This window comes from Lutjanus erythropterus, chromosome 7 (assembly GCF_056507025.1).
Source record: "Lutjanus erythropterus isolate fLutEry1 chromosome 7, fLutEry1.hap2, whole genome shotgun sequence".
Classification (NCBI taxonomy): Eukaryota; Metazoa; Chordata; class Actinopteri; order Lutjaniformes; family Lutjanidae; genus Lutjanus; species Lutjanus erythropterus.
In genome coordinates this window covers 16685427-16699521 of record NC_139323.1, presented here as the reverse complement: position 1 = coordinate 16699521, position 14095 = coordinate 16685427, and the positions used below count along the sequence as shown (strand labels likewise).

General features: G+C 39.7%; 1 protein-coding gene across 1 annotated transcript in view; it reads left to right on the top strand.

Moving 5' to 3' along the window:
- The window catches only part of lingo3a (leucine rich repeat and Ig domain containing 3a), a 55184-nt gene that overhangs the window by 18538 nt on the left and 22551 nt on the right, over positions 1 to 14095 (top strand). The window lies entirely within an intron of this gene.

Sequence of the window (14095 nt, the reverse complement as noted above, 5' to 3'; positions counted from 1 at the left end):
TGTGTGACAGCACGCTGTCAGAACCCGCCTCATCTCCTTCAAAGACAACCGAGCCTGCTTTCCTTTCCCTCTGTCCCGTACAGTGTGCACCCGTAGCTTTCTCTCAAAGAATTCTCTTTTCACCCTGCTGCCGCCTCGAGCTTTTGTCTCACGTTGAAACGTCTCATCAGAAACATTTTCAATGGATCTCTTCACTGTCTCGGTGTGGGGAAGGCAGCGTCTGCATGTCAGAGTAAACAGTTTCAAAAGAGCCTGTGAATAATTTGTACATCAGGATGTAGCTGCGGTCGTGTCTGTTTTCATGGACAAGGCTTCTGTTTTATGTTTTTTTTTGTTGTTTTTTTTGGTGCGGTGCACTGTGTGTTTCTGACTCTATCCAGCATGCTGTTTCAACCCAATACATCCATACTGAGTTCCTGTGTGATGTCAGAACAGATCTATGTTTCATGCGCAGGCAGGGCCCAATTACTCGGCGCCCATAGCTGTACCTAGAGACGTTAAAGAGGCCCCTTCGCATGCCAGATAACAGGCTGTGATGTTGTGATCCGCCTCAAACTCAGTGGGTGAAATGCCATGGCATGGTGATCCCCTTTAAGGACACTCATCGCTCATCTCCTCTGGAATCATGGATGTTTGCTGTTTGCCTGAAGAGTTATTTTGAGGCTGTTTCTCTTTTATTTAAGAGTTTTAAACGTAAGTCTCATAACCCATTGTACCATGCTGTTGCTAGCTAACTGTTGTATCTCAGCTCTGTGACACTGAAAGTTTCAGATTGATTGATGATGAGATAAGATAAGATAAGATAAGATAAGATAAGATAAGATAAGATAAACTTTATTGATCCCACACAGGGGGAAATTCACTTGTTATAGCAGCTCAAGGATTGAAAGTACATGTAGGAAAAACTGTTAAACAGATATAGAAATAAAATAAGAATAAAAATATAACTTCTTATAAAAAAATAACACAAATAAAAAACTCTGGTACTGGACTAATACACATAAAAATATTATTGGTTGAAATTGGTTGGTTCAAGCCTATGTAAACACAGAAAGAAAACGTGGATTATCATGATTTTTTTTTTTTTTTTTTTTGGCATATTTTGTTAAATCAGTGCATAATATGGGGTAGGAGGGTCTGAAAGTGTTAAAAAGACACTTTTCAGTTAATCTGAACTTCAAATCAAAGTATTTGCTCCACTGTTGGTTTGACAAAAGAAGCCATTTGAAAATGTCACTTTGGATTCTGAGAAATTGTGAGTGTGCATTTTCATGATTTTTGACATTTTATAGATGCTTAATCAATCACTTGATTAATTGTGAAAATAATTAGTAGATTTTTACAATCGAATCTACCAGAACTACTTTTTTTCTACTAGACATTGCTGTTGAGTTTTTCAAGGTTTTTTTTTTTTGGCTGTCTGAGCACCACAAGCCTAGGTTAATCTCGTTCCATTATATTCAAGAGAAGGCAGACATCTCTACAGCTGATATCTCCAAAACTCCAAAATATCTAGATGGATAAAATGGCAATTGAGGTCAGAGGAATCATTTGTAGTTTTGATTTTGATCCTCCTTCTAAACAAACAATATGTTAACTGCTGACCTTTAGAGTAGGTCTGCATGTTCATTTTTATTATTATATTATTATGTTATAATCTACTGATTATTTTCATGATTATTTGATTAATTGTCTATAAAATATCAAAACAATCTTGAAAATTGCTCATCACAGTTTGCCAGAACCCAAAGTGACATCTTCAAATTACTTCTTTTGCCCCTTTAATTATCCCTTTAAAATGTAATAAAACCACAGTGTGAAAAATACAGTTCCCAGTTGTACAGGGTGTTATGTGCCAGACTATTTCTCGTATTAGTCACACATGATGTCGTGATCTGCCTCAGACTCGCTCGGTGAGATGGTGTGACATGGTGATCCCCTTTAAGGACACTCATTGCTCATCCCCTCCTCTGGATTCGTGGACATTTGTTTTTTGCCTGAAGAGTTATTTGAGGCTCCTGTCTCGGTTTCTCCTTTATTTTAGAGATTTAAAAATTTGAGATGACTCTGTGAGGAGCAGTGGGAGCACGCGCACCCCTCCTCTTTGGTTCCTCTTCATCCGTCTCTCCCTTCTCCTCCTCCTGGAGGCCTTAAGGGAGAGCAGCTGAGTCACCATCTCCTCCCTCTCTTCATCCTCAATCTGCTCCTGCTCCTCCTTTCTCCACCTTCCTTCTGTTTTCGATCACTAAGCCTCCGTCACAGAAGCTGACAACCTGTGTCATTTGCCAAGGTTCACTTTTAACTCCCAGCAGAGTCTCAGCTCACAGTGTGTCAATTTCTGCATTTAGCAGAATTTATCTGTGCATATTTGTCATGTTTTTTTCACGTACACTCTTAGCAATAAAGGTGCTAAATAGAACCATAATGGGTTCTTCAGCTTGTTCCTACAGGAGAATCCTTTTTGATTCCTGCTAGAACTCTTTCTAAAGGTTCCACTTGCAACTCTTTTCCACCAAATGAGCTCTAGTTCTTTAATTGCTTCAGTTCAAGACCCTTGGAACATTGGAGCTATCTAGTGAACCTGCCAGGTTTTCCACCAGTTTTGAGCAGAACCATCGTAATCAATACTGTCATCAATCAAGGAAAACCTGCTATTTTTGGTTCAGCAGGGAACCAACATTTCAGGTTCTGAACCAGTTTATTTTAGGTGGAACCCTTTTATGTCCCAGTAGTTTCACCTAAAACTCACTTATGTGCAGCAGAGAGCCAGAGAGTAGCACACCCTGCTCTGCCTACCATCGTATAGCATGAAGTAAAATGTACTCATTAAGGAGATTTCAGATACACATGCATGAAAATGCCATTTGAAACATGGTTATACATTCAAATATTTAAGGATGTGGATCTTTTAACACCTCTGCTTTCAACTATCCATGAAGACCACTTACTTCTAAAAAAGGTTCTTTGGATGAAAAAGGTTCTTAACAGAACCCTTAAGCCCCTTTTACATTGGACAAAAACCCACGAACATCTGGCTTTCGTCTTCAATGGGAAAGTGTGCGACTGACTTTGACTTCTGGTTGGTCATACACGTGTGCTGCTTTGCTTGACTTGGTTTGACTTGGTGTGTCAGTCCATCATGGTGGAGTTTGCACCTGCTTAAAGGTGTGGTCTTATTGATGATGTGCTCATCTTTACTCGAGCGCCTGTAAAAACATCCTATAAATTCTTCCCAATAAAAAGCCCATGTTAATTATTATGCAAAAGCTCTCATTATGAAGCAGCAAAATCAGGAAGCTTTATGTTTTCTTGGGCTGTAACTTAACACACCTCCTATCAGCTAAAAGTGAACATCAAACAGTAAAATAAAGTACATACCTGAAAGTGCAAACAGCGACGCAAGAGAGAAATGAAACTTCAAACGACAAAGATTCAGTCACAGGCTACGAAAGTACTCAGAGCTGAACATAGAGACTTTTAAAATGTCTTTCTCTCTGCCCTCCTGCACAGATATAAGCTGAATCTCAGCTTTCATGTGCACATCAGAAAAAAGAAACTATGAGGAAAACTTGTCTACTGTCTCTGGGAAAAGGTTGAATCACAGTTTTTAGCAGGTTTAGCCATGTTTAAAAACCTTATATATAAGTGCTAATGTTGGCGTAAAAACAGTACTCGTCTTACATAGAACAGTTGAAGAACCCTTTATTCAAAAAAGGAGCAAATAGTTCTGGAAAGAACCTTGGCTCTTCATGAAGAACCCTTGTGGAACCCTTATTTCTAAGAGCGTAAGCCTGCATGTCCCCTATTAGATGCGTCTATTAGTCAGAGTTGTAGCGCGGACAGCAGCAGCAGACTCGTTGATAGAATCTCTCTCTCTCTCGAGTTGAGATTTACGCCAGAAAGATAAGAGAGTGTGGCTGTCAACCACCCATCCAAGGAGACACACACACACATGGTTACAGTCTATGTTCCTCTGAAGTGCCTCACTTTCGACAAATCCATTTTTAAGGCGCTCCTCCTTCCATGGCTCTGTCAAAATGTATAATCCCTCATCACCTTCCCTAAGCCATCTCACATCTCTGCTTCTTGTTTTCATCTGTCATTCCACTTTTGCCTCTATTAATAATTTTTTTCACATATTCCTGTTTTCTTGTGTCTAATAAGTGTTTAAAAGCATTCCTGTTCTCTTTTTTTTGTCATTTTTGTCCTCATTTAGTCGATTCCTTTGTTTTTTTCCTCTACATGGTCAGCACCTTCATGCGTGCTCCTCTTCCTCGCTTCAAACACTTGACTTTTAACAAGGAGCTCATTGTTTCATTAGCTAATCTCTCAGAAGACGTGGCACAGATACAGGATCTACTACTTCTTCTTCAGCTCGTAGCTATAAACAGGCGCTGCTTTCCAGACAAACATCCTCTCGTTATTTAACCAAAAGACACAAAGAGAAAATTCTGGGGAAACAAATGTATTTATGATTTAACAAATGAATGCTTATCTCCACAGGTTTCATGTGAATGCAGAGCTCTGAATGTGATATTGACGTTTGAAGATTAATCAACAATTAGCTGCTGTGATGTGCCGTGAGACTCTTTCTGTGTCTGCGTGCCGTGAGAGCAGCAGATTCAGTGCCAGCGCTGTTGCTCGAGATCCTATAATTGCCTCAGAATTCTTCCTGTAATTAACACTCTTGGATAATTACGCTAGAATCCCAGACCTCGCTATTCTCACATTAGGCTCAGCGTGGCAGGGAGGGAAACACATATAGTGTGTTGGCGAGATTAGATTATTTACTGCTCTTTTCATTGACGTTAAGGTTGTAGAAAATAAAGAGAATCGCTGTTTCCGTTTGTCCCACTGGTTTGTTTACTTACAAATGTGGTCACATTTTAGCCGAGGCTGTTTTCGACAGTCGGCCGTCCCCAATTCAGAGCTCGCTGTCTTGGCTGCAGCGAGATTAAAGCTGAGTGGCGGAGAGATGGGAAGTGGACCGGGCAGCGTGGCAGTTCCCAACGGCACAGGATTAGAGGGTGGGACAGTGAAGTAGGCCATACAAACAGGCTCAGCTGAAATATGGACAACAGACCATAATATAGCCAGAGCTGGATGGCCCAGTACATTTCATCAGCATGTCATTATGCTGTAATCCTGGGCCAGCCACTGCGCTGCTCGCTGCATGTGTGTCAGACGGGGATAGTTATTGCTCAGGGACACTTGTGGATATTGCTATTTTCACCTTGATGCACAATCGCAAGACTTTGATCACAGATGTGCCCTATTTTATCAGAAATTGCCTTTTGGTGCAAGATTGCTTTGTGTCAGATATGAGAGTCTAATTTAATGTTTGTCAGCTAAAGCTGTGAGGAATCTAGATACACTAAAAACAGGTTGGCTGTCAACATTATATTTTTAGAGCTTTGATTTATGTTGTTTGTATTCGTTACAGAAAAAGAAGAAAGACAGGAGACAGACAAGTCTTCATATGGCAGTGTGGACTTTGTTCAAAGTTGCCGGGTGTTAATTGTCTGTGAAGTAGTGAAACTGACAAAACTTTTCAGCCAGTGTTCTCCAAGCTTAATGACCTATTCTGAGAAGTGAGACGTGAAAGAATATTCAAAACAACCTCTTTGCTTTTGCTTTTGCTTTTTTGCCCTTCAAATTCAGATAATTGTATGATCTTTCATAATGTACAATATTATTCAATCATTTGCTGAGCTAAAACTAATTAACACAACAGTCCTGGAATATATTCTCCCTTCATGAAGCCTGTAATGTTCACTTTCTGTTGGAACTGTTTCAGAGAGATGATGATTCAACTTTATAGACATTTTGGAGAATGTAGTTTTTGGTGCTCTTGCATTAAGACTAATTTATGCCCCCTGACGTATGAAAATAGATTTGTCTGTTTCAAACAGTGTACTTGTCACTGCTCACACACTTCAATTATTATTTTACATTGGCAAGGATGTTAAGCAATACATCCACTAGAGGGCGCTGCTGAGAGTCAAAAGTTGTACTCATGTACCTCTTGAGAAAGAGGCAGAAGCTGAGGCAGTGGTCTGTGCAGGCCTTTAAATACATCTCAACATGTGGATGGAGAATTTTTTTTCACTAACTAATTGATGACAGATGTCATTTTCAATACTTAAGGATTTTTAAATCTTATTCATTTTAAAAAACTATTGGCTACACTGACACAGTTTCTAATGTTTCCATAAGCTTTCAGAAAACGTGCAAAAATATGGATGTATGTGTATCCATATCTATGTCTAACATTTAGCGTAAATGAACCGCAGTTTTCTTTAAAAAAATTGTTTTAGAGAGGTGGTGGAGGAGGTAGTTTGCAGCACTATTGAATTTCATTATACTGACGGGTGTTTCCATTATTTTGCCCGAGTATATCAATGAGGGTTTTGTAAAAAGAGACACCTCTCTGTGTAATGTATTTCAACAGTAGCACAAACTATAGTTTCAACAAAAACTCAATATTATAAGCTTCTCAAAGGCAGGATTTATTGCACAACTGTTATATTAGAATACATCAGTTTGAGTGAGGTGTACCTAATAAACTGGCAAATGAGTGTACAGTGTACAATACAGAAATCATCCAAATTAGATGGAAACTGAAACTGAGATTGTGAACTGTTATTTGAGAGCAGGTGTTCTGAGCAGCTGAGAGATGGATGGTGACGATGACCTTTTCAGACCCTCTCAGAAGCAGAAGAGATTTAATGAGACGAACTACATGAAATGACATGACGATGTGCGATAAAAACACAGCACACAGCATTCCTCACTTCCCAGTGAAAATGATCAGCCCGTGCAGTTGCATAGTTGGTGAAGACAGATGAAGATGAGAGGGGCGAAAGAGAGGTCAGAAATGTCAGCCAGCATCACGTTACAGTGGCGAGGGACAGAAGAAGCCAGCTTCAAGTTTCAGATGTATGCTCATGATGGGTGTTAATGACTTATTTCACATTATGCTACTTCAGTGTCAGTCATGACTAAGTGACACACAATGTAATTTGCATATCTGCGAGGAACTGACAACACACATGTTGCAGTCAGTGAGACATTTTGGGGCACTTTTTCAAAGTCAGAAGAGCAGATTGATAGCACTCTCATGTCTGTTTGGTAAATGTGAAGCTAACAATAGCAGTTAGCTTAGCATAAGGACTGAAAGTAAAAACTACAAAGTGTAAAATACCATATTGTGGTTTTACAGAAGGGTTATGTGACTAGTTCTTGGCTAGGTGCAGGAACTTGCTGGACAACAAGAGTCCAGGAAGTTACTGGTCCGAGTCAGAAAATAGTACAACACATGACCACTGTAAAAAGACTGATGTCACACACGTGTTCTGCACGATGGTCACGTCATGCAGACAAACTGACCGTGATATCACCACCGCGCTGATAACAGCTACACACACTCAGACACATGCTTGCTTGAAGCTGGTGTTAGCGGCAGACTCCAAGAACAGGATAAAGAGAAGACAGTCTACAACGAGACAGAGCAGCTGACAATGTCGCAAAACAGCCGTAAATTTTGTAGCTCTTCAGGCTAATGTTAGCCAGCAGCAGACTGCTGTTCACAGAGAGACAGTTAAAATCTCACCTCCTGTTCTGGCTGAAGAATCAACAACCTGTGTTGATGTGTCTCCTCAAACATTTTCTCATCCAGACTCATTTAACTTCTGCGTCTGTTTTTCTCACGGCAAAGTTTTAATGCAGCAAACTGTAGCACCGCCTCAGTCTCTGGTTTGTTTACATCTGCTTCCGCAGGAGATCACGTGAAATTGCATCCTGTGAAATCCATTCACCCGATTTATAATCTTAATATAAAACTATAATAAGGCCCAGAGAAATTTGTGGTTACTGGTTGGTAACTCCAGTTCTACAAATACATTTGTAGCCCTCTTCCAGCATTAGTTTTAATATGCTAAAACATTCATCACGGTAATGATTTTTGCAGTATTTTGCAGTATTGCAAAATCCATGTCATGGGCAAACTTGACGAGGTGTCTCCCACCCCTACTTTGGACAGATCTAGAATAGTTGTTCCTCTTTGTTTGCACTCTATGTGCAAAGCTAAGATGCTAGCTTTTCTTATTCTTATTAACTGTACATTAGAGTGGTGTCAACCTTCTCAGCTAATTGCAGCAACAAAGTAAATAAGTGTGTATCACAAAGTGTCAGACTGTCTACCCCATCTCACCTTGTCTCATTCTCCTTTGCGACCATCCTTTATACATCCTCCTCTTCTTCAGTTTCACTGTTTCCTCGTCACCTTCAGGTCACTCTGGTGTCATAACTGTGGGTGGCGACTCTGCTGCAGGGCCAGCCAACACCCCTGACAACCAAAGTCACCTCCACAGTGTACAGTACACTATGTGTTGTCACAAGACAAGCTGTGCATGTTTCAGCATGGACATTTCTGTGAACTTGTGTACTCGTGAACATGTGCTTTGAAGGTGAAAAGCCTCTGCAGACTCCCCGTTTCCACTTTTTGTGTGTGTGTGAAGTTTTGTTTTCTTTCATGAACTTGTTTTAACTTTCAGGAGTCAATTCTCATAATGTTGAGCTGATTGATTGAGTTAAGCTTAGTGAGTGTGGTCCGTGAGCTGTCTGTCTGTCAACATCAGTCGTCTTGAATGACTTTAGCTGTCTTTCAAGACTGTCAGTATCAACCTGCTAAAGGGGTCCTGTGTCCCATATTCATGCTTCAAATCATATTTGAAATATGGTGATTGAATTGTTTCTTCTGAATTTGTCAGACATGTAGCTACTGCCAAGGACATATTTCTTTTTACTCTTATACTGAGATACTGTTTACACTACCAGAAAATATTAATACAGTTTAGTATTGTGATATATAGGTTTTGTGATAGTCTATTGATTCTCAAAAACACTGTATCATGATATCTTGATACATGCAAAGTTTTGTGGCAGTGGTTCATTTTGTGTTGTGATTAAACTCCTGACCTTAGTGGTCAGTGAGCAGTGTTGTTATATATATCTCCTGATTGTATAAAAAAAGTTAACTTTTTAACTCAAATGCAGTATAGAGTATCCCAGTATATCTCAATATATTAAATCGTAACCCCTGTGTCATGATACATATTGTATTGGCAGATTCTTGCCAATACACCCTATTCCTAATGGGTTTACAAGGGTAAAGCAGCTATAATTGATATCTCAGGATAATTACAGATCAAATAACTAATGTCTACTTTGAAATTGCTCTCTCATTGTGACACACCCACAGATAATTATCATGCAATTTTTTAGCCCATCCAGGGCCCACAACTTTACTGTCAAGGTTCACTCTCACTGTTACTATAACGCAATTTAGAGATATAGCAGGTAATAATTAAAAAAAAAAACACTGTACGCGACCTATCCAACACCAAAGAGCAAACAGAGTTAGCAGCTAGTTTGTGAATAAAAGTATAGTATTTAGCATTAGCATTTAGCAGCTTAAGTACAGATTTTTTAATCAGGAGTTGATAGAGACCAAAATACAGAGCTAAATTGAGAGTGAATATTGCACTTACACTGTTTTTCATAGTGTGCATAAACCCACTTAAGATAGGTGGTTTACTCCTTTTCCATTGCCAGTAGATGAGTTTGCCTGACTGTTTTTTTTTTTTTTTTTGCTACTGTGTTTGACATAAATGCACAGAAAAACAAAGTTAATAAACATGAAAAAGCAGTACTGATTTGGAAAAATGAGAGCTGCTCAAGACGGATGGAATTTTATTTTCATAGCATTGCATAAAAAAGAGGCCAAAATTACTGCGTCCACCGACGTATCATGTTTCCACCACTGCCGATCAGAGTTGGGGCCGATACATACCTGTGACTACTGCATTTGCTCTGGGAATGAATACCAACCGTATCCTTTCCCACTGAATACATAAGCCAGATGTTAGTGGGTGTTTTGTGGATTTTTTGTCCCGTTTGTGTAAAAGGAGTTATACATTCATCAGACCACCAGAAATGAGTGACAATCTCGCTCGTATCTGCTTGATACAACTAATTGCTAATAAGTTTATATATCAATTTAAAAGATTATAATCTGTCACTGTTGCATTCACTGCTTGAAAAATCATTTATTGCAGGTTGAAGCTTCAGTAGTTATCCCTGTGCTTTCCTTTCAGTGTGGTGAATGCACTCGCTAGAGGACTGAACACTTTGACTCCTTGGTGGTCAGGCGGGTAAAAGCTTAAGTGGCTCCAGTTGGAGAAAAACCAGTGTGTCAGTTATAAAAGTCTTTTCTTGCGATGCTTGGACGCTGTCTAATTAAGCTTTTGACAGTTCATGTCTGACTGACAGTGGCTCGGCCAGCTAATCTCCTCTTGAGCATTGTGGATGGACAGCTGTAGGATCTAATATGATGTGAAATACGTGGACTCCCAGCTATCTGCTCCATCTGTCTTCCTGCTTATAACAAGTGCCGCTCTCACCTGGGACCCTCAGCAGTACAGAGGCTGATCTGCCCGATTCCATCAGTGCCTTTCAAAAACGTCTCTTCCTGGTTTATTACACGGACAGAACTTTCTCCACCTCACTGCTGTCGAGTAATGAATTATGAATAGATGTGAATCCAGCAACACCGGCAGCCAAGCCTGAGGATTACTTTCAATTTGCACACCACTCCCCTTGCTCCCCAGCAGACTCACACCACTAGTCAGGCTTCTTTCTCAAGGGACCTCGAGGGCAGTATTAGATTGCTGCCTGAAACTCTAACCCAATCATGTAAAAAGTTTGAGAAATGAATCTCTATGGACTCTCAATGCACTGTATATAGTTACACAAAGAGTGCTCCTGTTGCTGCCCCCGTGTAGATAACATTTCTCACTTTCCTTGGGAAGGATGAGGAATGCGTAGTGCATGCGTGACCTCTCTCAGATACTCGTTGACTCCTGATAACTGGCTGTAATTGGCCTGGTTGATGAGCAGGCAGCAGGCAGTGAATGGGAAGTAGAAAGGACAGGGATCCTTTTAATGAAGCCAATGAGAAGGACATGGAGAGCCTGGAGGCTTCAAGAAGGATTAGAGCAGGCTCCAGCAGATTTAGGCTTATGATGCCTCAACCTTGAGGGGCTGAAAAAGGACAAGGAACGTGTTGGAGTTAGAATCTAGAGTGAGACTTTACATCTTTCACAGTGTATCTGAGAGAGGTGGGAAGTAAGTACAAATACTCAGTGCTTTACATGACTGAATGCTTTTACTCACTACATTTTACCACAAATATCTGTACTTTCTACTCCTTTACATTTCAATGGAAGGAGTAGTTTCTATATTTGTTACTTTAGTTTTAATGTATTTGAGGGAAATTACAGATTATTTTTGTTTTTCTGTCACTGTGCCAAGTTCCCAACATCAAGATTAATTTTAATGTAAATGCATGGGACAATAACACATGGAAAAGACAGTTCCTTTGGATAGCCATCAGTCTATCATGACAGATGTGACAAGACAAAACGATATTAAAGATGTAACAAGAAGAAAACGATGTAACACAATGCAACAATACAAAAACAACGTAAAATACATAACAAGGTAAAAGACATAACAAGATGAAAATGATGTAACAAGGCATAATACGAAAATGACATAAGAAACATAATGAATTAAAAGACTTTTTCGTGATGAAAAGGACATGAAAGACATAATGGAGTAAAGGATGTAACCAGACTAAAATAACGTAAAAGATGTAACAAGACAAAAATGATGCAACAAAATTAACAACGTAAATAATGAAATAAAAGCGATGTGACAAGACAAAAACAACGTAAAGCACTTTGGTATCTGATATATGCAATACTCTATCCCTTCCTTTTTGTTATACTTTGATCTTTAGCTTCACTCCATTCGGACATGTTGGGTAAACAAAAGGATTTTTCTAAAGGTCAATGTCCCCAAGACACTAACCTTTTAATATACAACTCACACACATTCCTCTGCCAATTGAAAGCAGTGTGTGTTAGTGTGAATATGCATGCCTGTCCGTCTTTGTCTGCATCTCTGTGCATTCATCCGTTTTCGTGTGTAAATTGGAACACGCGAATCTTTGTGTGTATGTGACGATGTCAAGCGTGTGATGTGTGATGCCGGCCTAATATGTCCCGTCTCTGCCTCTCTGGATGTGGCAGGGAGTGTGAGAGCGACGGCAAGTCGAGCCAATTGGCATGGAAAGAGCCGGGGCTGAAGTGATGGCTGGTGACACGGCGGACAGGCCAGCCAGGCAGGAAATAGACGCCAACGGAGATACTGATCACACTCACCTCTCCACCTCTTGATGACTTTGTCTTTCTGGCTCTTGTCTCTGTGCCGCCTATCTAAGTGAAAACTGCAAAGTGCCTTTCAGATGCAGATAAACAGCTGTAGTTGTGCAGTTAGAGGGCACAATACTTTAAAGATTAGGTCTTTAACATTTAGGAGGATCTATTGGCAGAAATGCAATATAATACTCATAAGTGTGTTTTCATTAGTATATAATCACCTGAAAATAAGGATTGTTGTGTTTTCATTAGCTTAGACTGAGACATTTTTATCTACAGCAGGTGGGGGTCCTCTTTCATGTACTCCATTGTGTTGCACCACTATGTTTTCTACAATTACAGTTGATTTGTTGGTTGAAACCTGCTGTTTCACTGCTAGATGCCACAAAATCCTATGCACTGCATCCTATGCAAGAGCTAGTTCAGATTATTTGAGCTGCATCAAAAGGTATTTTAGCCATTTTCAAAAGGTCTGCTAAGGAAAAAAAAAATCAATATCAGGTTAACTGTACTCCTTTTCTTATGGGAAGCCACCAAATAAACCAAAATATCGCTCTCTCCAAACCAAGCAAACCACATAGATGGAATTTTTTTTTATCTTGCAGAACACAAGAGTTGCTGGTCTGCCGCTTTCTTGTTTGAGTTATTGTGTGACTTTGAATACGAACTATACTTTTAAACCACAGAGGGCCCAAATTAATACAAACAAACTAACAGATCAATAGACACTGTAGTATCATAGCAACTCCCGTTTTCTGCAAGGTAAAATTCTTTTGCTGGTTTCTTTGAGTTTGGTTGGTTTGGAGAGAAATATTTGGCTTGTATAACAGCAGTTTCCTGTCAGAAACAGGCTGTCTAACAGCAATATAAAATGGTGAAAAAATGATATTGATTTTTTTAGAAGGACCTTTTTTAAGTGGCTAAAATACGTGTTGTTGCTGACCCTGTCCACAGCAGTTCATTGCTTAGCTTACGTGTAAATACTCCGTCTCTGGTCCTCCAAATTGGGGACATGCCAACCGACATTTACTGCAGGTAATACACTGACTATGGATGAATGCCTCATACAACCCTAAGTCAAATAATCTCAGCTATCCCTTTAAATCCCAGTCATATGCACGACTCCTTTGTGTTTGTAGGAATATAAAGTTGGCTGCTAACTTGGTCACTAGTCATTTGAGCTTGTGAAAATGGTTCTTATTAACCTTTGACATGAGATTGTATTCATGCTTAGATGGAAAATCACTTCTCTGGGGGTAATTTTGTTTCAGACTGGAGTTTGCTTCATGATTTATTACCCTTTGCTTACTTTTGTATGGGAGAGCTGTGCTGAAATTACCCAGTATTTGCTTGTGTTGCCATAAGTACTGAGGCCAGATGATAAATTGTCATTATTTGTGCAAATTTACAACTGCGGGAGTCTACTGTGTCTGAACTAATTGGGAAGGAGGGAGAATAACAGAAGTGCTCTGTTCTAAATTGCCCCCACTTCTCCATTTCACCAGCATAATGGAAATAAAAGAGAGTATTATACAGTTATAGACTGAACAGGTGCCATGCATACTGAAGCAATCAAGACAGAGAACTTGACAACCAGCCATTTACTCTAAAGTTATGAGAGTCACAAAGTAATGGATGTTTCCAAGTCATTACATTCAGGATTTGATCAGGGTGCTTTCAAGGACACAAATCTCGTAGTTAAGCAGTCCCTGACGCCTTAAACTGGATCATGTTATTTTATCAACTTATCAGTAGTTGCCAGACACAATCAGGGCAGCGTCCTTATAACAAATTCTATTTTATTTCCCTTA